The sequence below is a fragment of the Myotis brandtii genome, unplaced genomic scaffold (genome assembly GCF_000412655.1).
Source record: "Myotis brandtii unplaced genomic scaffold, ASM41265v1 scaffold1464, whole genome shotgun sequence".
NCBI classification, from domain to species: domain Eukaryota; kingdom Metazoa; phylum Chordata; class Mammalia; order Chiroptera; family Vespertilionidae; genus Myotis; species Myotis brandtii.
In genome coordinates, this window is record NW_005355263.1 from 871,697 (window position 1) to 877,692 (window position 5,996).

A 5,996-nucleotide genomic window follows, 5' to 3' on the forward strand; every position below is an offset into this window, starting at 1 on the left:
CCCCGCCTCCCCGGGTTGCGTACACGGCAGGGCCGATCCGGGGGTTGGGGGGCTGCCCCAGGTAGGGTTGCACATGGGACGCCCGGGTGGGCCAGCCGATCGCTGCTGCCCTGCCCGGCCACCCCGGGTCAGGTCACACATGGACACCCGCTGTCCCGGGTCACAGATAGCAGGCCCAGATGGCAGCAGGGCAGGCAGGATGGCGCTGTCCCATCCCACCGCCCCAGGTCGCAAATAGCAGGCCCAGATGGCGGTGGGGCAGGCGGGATGGCGCTGTCCCACCCTGCCTGCAGTATGCAAATTAGCCGCCATCTTTGTTGGCGGTTAATTTGCATATCACGCTGATTAGCCAATGGTATTAGATAGGATTACATATATCAGCAGGAACCAAGAATTTTATAGTGTAATGGATCATGAGAATATTGGACCATCAGTATGTAAAGCTGAGTAGGAGAGAAGTTGATATGGGGCTACTCTCGAGTAGCTGAGGATTTAATGTCGCAGCAAGTCCTAACACCCTGTGAGGATGGCCACTTCAAGCTTGGACACAATGGTGACATCAGAACTTTCTTGGCATATTATTAGGGAAAGGGTCAGGAGGCTCAGAAGTGAATTTCTTAGAATGGATTTGTTGTTTGAAATCAGAGAATTTGCCAGCTGACTGTTCTGTGGGAGGGCCCAGAGGACAATCCTTTCACTAAAGCAGTAAGATTGCAGTAGTGAGTAGTCATTGACTAAGATGAGGGGCTCAATGGTGACTGTCCTGTGCAGGCCAGAGATGACAATAGGAGATGCCCTGGGGTCACTGAGTATTATAGGATTCCAGAAAAGCAAAGGCAGTTTGCAGCATTTAACCATCAGAAACAAAGTGAATGTAATTAGCAGTCAGGGATCTTTGACATATAGGATGTTCCTAGAGGCAAGATATATCAGAAGTTAATGAGAGTATTGGTTGATTTATATAACAACAACAGAAGCAACACAATCAGGAGCAGAAGGCAGATGTCAACTGCCAAATGGAAAAGCATGATCTCTGGACCCATTTGCAGATATGAGCCAGTTCTCAAACCTAGAGCCCATTGATTAAAGGGAATATGAATTCCCCTGAGAAAGTTCTCTGCAACACAACCGGTACAAGGATGGGGCAAAAGTAGGTTACAGTTCTTCCTATAGAAAATAATGCAATAATCTATATATATAAAAGCCTAAGCGACCATCACAACTGAATGGACAACCAAACAGGCTGCGTGGGGCGACCAGGCCAGCAGGGGGGTTAGTGAGGGCCAACCAAATGACTGAGCAGCAGGCTGTGTGGGGCAACCAGGCCAGCACCGGGGTTAGTGAGGGACAACCAAACAACTGAGCAGCAGGCTGCAAAGATGGCAGCGCCCACAGCCAATCAGGAGGGAATATGCTAATTGACTGCCATGCCCTCAAAGATGGTGGTGCCCACAGCCACAAGATGGCCTGCAGGGGAGGGCAGTTGTGGGTGATGAGGCCTGCAGGGGAGGACAGTTAGGGGCAACCAGGCCAGCAGGGGAGGGCAGTTAGGGGCAATCAGGCTGGTAGGGGAGTGGTTAGGGGCAATCAGGCAGGCAGGCAGGCGAGCGGTTGGGAGCCAGCAGTCCCGGATTGTGAGAGGGATCGGGCCTAAACCGGCAGTCGGACATCCCCCGAAGGGTCCCAGATTGGAGAAGGTGCAGGCTGGGCTGAGGGACAACCCCCCCAGTGCAAAACTTTCGTGCACCGGGCCTCTAGTCTATACTAATAAAAGGCTAGGTGGTCCTTGCGCGACGTCATCAGAAGATGGCCACCACAAGATGGCTGCGCGCACAGCGGAGACGGGGCCCAGCAGCCACTCTGCGTGGTGAGGCCTGGGGGTCCCATGGCTCTGCGCAGCGTGGAGGAGGCTGGTCCCGGTGGAGGAGGCGTGTTGCAGCAGGGGAGGGCAGTTGTGGGTGATCGGGCTGGCAGGGGAGGGCAGTTGTGGGCGATAGGGCCGACAGGGGAGGGCAGTTAGGGGCAATTGGGCCAGCAGGGGAGCGGTTAAGGAGCGATAAGCCAGGCAGGCAGGTGAGCAGTTAGGAGCCAGCAGTCCCGGATTGTGAGAGGGATGTCCAACTGCCGGTTTAGGCCCGATCCCTGTGGGACAGTCGGACATCCCCCAAGGGGTCCCAGATTGGAGAGGGTGCAGGCGGGGCTGAGGGACACCCCTCCCCCATGCACAAATTTCGTGCACCAGGCCACTAGTTAATAAATAATAATACAAGAATAAACTCTGTCTTTCGCATACTCACAGCTGTAAACCTACTTTTGCCCCACCCTGTATGCAATATGTACTCAAACCTTTTCCAACAGAACCTATGACCAAATTTCAGATTAATTGTACAGTGAGGAAATGGAAAGTGTCTGGCTCTTTCAAGAGATGTTGGATAACCGGGTGAACTACATGGATGCAGGGAATCTGAACTGCTTCCATAACTTCCTGTTAGAGTGGGGCATACAGGAGCCAGGTGATAGAGTCCTGACTCAAATCTGTTTCACAGTTGGTGGCTCCCATGGATCCATCAACTTATGGTTGTAGAGAGTGCCTGGGAAAGGCCCTTGAGGTGATTGTCATCTGAATTCAGCAGTGCCCGGCAGAGCCATGCCCTGGAAACATACCTTGCCAGAGGCAGGTGTGTTGTCAGCCTGACCTTCAGCTCAGGCTCCAGGGGATGGGTTTCATTATCTAAATCCAGCCAAGCACCAGGAACAAACATGATTATCTGGCCCCACCCAAATGTGACGATTACAAAGAAGCCATAAGAATGCACATAATCGCCTTTGTCTTGGGCTTTAATAAACCTTCCTGGTATTTTGCTGTATAAAATAAACTTGCTGTATTGGCTCTGGGTCACTGTCTCTCCATCAGAGTACAGATGTCCCACCCAGCCCCAGCTTTTTCCTTCTATCTCTGTGTCTGTCTCTTTCTTTCATTTTCTCAATCCTCAGCCACCCCTACTCAGGAACCAGACCGCTCTCTAGCCATGCTGGATGTGGAAAAGAGAGAAATATTTATATTTATATTTGGCGCCCAGTTCCAGGGACCTGAGTACAGGGGAACTCTTAAAAGTCAGGCGAGGAGGTTGCTTTAAGAAGTGTGCCACACAACAAACTAAAGAAGTAAGGTAAGGAGCAATTGTTATATTAGCTGGGTGTAAAACATGGGTAATTCAGGGTCTCAGGAAAGAGGTCTCTACTCTCAAATGCTTAAAACTATGCTCAAAACTAGAGGATGCTCTGTTAAGCATAGTCAGATTCTTGATTTCTTAAGTTTTGTTTATGAAACTTGCCCTTGGTTTCCTGAAGAGGGAACCGTCAACTTTCAAACATGGGAAAAGGTTGGAAAGCAGTTGCATGATCGATACACAGCAGAAGGTCCAGAGAAGATTCCTATTCCTACATTCACACTATGGTCTTTAATTCGTGATTGCCTTGATCCAGCGCAGGAGAGTTTAAGAATGTCTAAGCAAGGTGTGACCACGGCTTTACAGCCTACAGTGGAGGAATGTGAATCTCTAAAAATACCACCTCCCCCCTCTGCGCTTCCTCCGCCTCCACCCACCCCTCCTGCCACAGTAGTCAAAAGCCCACCAGGTAAAGATTTACCTCCTAAATATGAGCGGGAGCTAGAGTGAGGAAAGGAGAGGGACAAGCATCACCATGAGCAGGATGATTCAGATAATGAGGAAGATTTTGCTCGCAGTTTTGCGAAAATGACCCTAGTTACACAGCCTTTAAGGCTAGAAGCAGGCGCTCTCTACATATGGTCATCTCTTCAGCTGCTGAGTGCATAATTGAGATGGCTATACTTTGCAGATGGTAGAACCATTACATGGATCTTCTGACATATGAAGTAGGAACCATTAGGGTAGGAAGGATCAAATAGAAGCCCCTAAGTCTGCCTCTCCCACCCCACTACATTGCAAACATAGTAAGTCAGAAGCGCTATCTCACTCCAGTGGAACTGCAGAGATTAATGACAACCTAAAGGACTTAGAGGCTGAGGGGGTTCAGTTTGCCTAAATCAGATGGACCGTGGTAAATGATGGTGGGCTACTGTAAACTTAATCAGATGGTATCTTCTATCCTAAAGGCTGTAGCAGGTGTTGTATATTTGGATGAACCAATTAACACAGCCTCTAGCACTTCCTGTGTGATTTTGATCTGGCAAATGTATGCTACTTATACTCAATTTCTATCAGGGAAGAAGATCAAAAGCAGTTTGCATTCACTTGAGAAGATTGATTTCATGTTCACTCAAAGCTGTGAATGCTTTTCTATGAACCCTCCCAGGGATGGTTTCTCCTGCTCTTTGTCATAATATAGTTCAAAAGAACTTGACCTGACTCTTCTTCAAAATATTGTATTGATTTGTTGTTGTATTGATGACACCATATTAACTAGGTCTTGGGAGAAGGAAATAAGTGCCTTAACATGCCAGAGGGTGATAAATTACAACTGTCCGGGGGCCTGCAACGTTGATCACATTTTTAGGAATCTGGATATCTGAGGCATGCTTGGTTATCCCCTTTAAGGTAAAGGAAAGTTATTTTATCTTTCATTTCCCATCACTAAGAAAAAGAAACAGTACTTGTTGCATCTCTTTGGATTGTACAGATAGCCTGTGCCACACTTGGAAATACTTCCTAACCCATTTATAAGTGAATCAAAGACTGCCAGTTTTGAGTAGGATCAAGAGGCAATAGGGCTTGGCAGCATGTTCAGGCTATGATACAAGCTGCTCATCCACTCAGTTCATGATGATGTGATAGACCTCAAGGTGTTAGGTGATAGATAATGATGCAGTGTAGAACCTAGCAGGACCTAAAAGGAGAGTCACAGCACAAACTCCTAGGGTTCCAGAGTAAGGCCATGACTTCCGCAGCCAAACAATTCAGAAAGCACCTACTATCATAATACTGCACTCCAGTAGAAACTGAGCATCTGACCTTGGAACATCAAATGGTTATGTGAGCAGAGCTGCCCTTCAGGACCTGGGTTTTATAAGGTCAGGTATGCACAGCAAAAACCCACTGAACAATAGAAATGGTATACATGAGATCACATTTAAGTGGGTTCAGAAGTTGTAGATACATAAACAGCTGGTCCAGATCTCCAAGTCTGTGGTATTCCTCAGCTCACACCTACGGTCAAATGAGGTGTTGCCTATGACCAGCTGATGATGGAGGAAAATGTTCAAGACTGGTTCAGGTTTGGCATGTTGGTGGAACTGAAAATGGACTACTACTGCACTACAATCCTCCTCATGGAGTGGCCCTAAAGGACAGTGGTGAGGAGAATCCTAGTGGCCAGAGCTTCAAGATGTACATTTAGTCATCACCTTTGAATGGAGAGAGAAATAGACTGAGAGAAGAATAAGCATAGTCTTGAGCAGAAGTGAATGGTATGTTTGAGCGGGTCAAGGGCCTGTAAGACAATATTTGAAGTTCAATAGCAAAGATATCTGGGAAGAGGCCTGTGGAGGGACCTGAGGGGGTGGCAAAAGTGTGCGCATCTTGTGTCCCATGTCTAGGTCCACCATGTCTAGCATCTATCACAGACAAGACACTGAACAGCCAGGTGGACATGTGGCAGGTTGTATTTTCTAAAGATGCTACCAATATATCCCATCCTGCATATTTTCTTTACAACGTAACCTTGTTATTCCTCCTATTGAATAGTGAGGTCTGCATTATTTCTCTTTGAACCTGGGCAAACCTTTATCACCTCAACTAAGAGAATATGGTAGAAAGGATGTTCTGTGAATTCTGAGGCTAGATTTTTAAAATTCAGTGCCTTTCCACCTTGTTACCTTGGGATGCTCACATGGAACCCAGGAATCATGCTGTGAGGAAACTCAAAGTAGCCAACATGGAGAAATGATATGAAAAGGACATATGTAGGTATTCCAGCCCACAGCCCAGCAGAGGTCTCTGCTGACAACCAACATC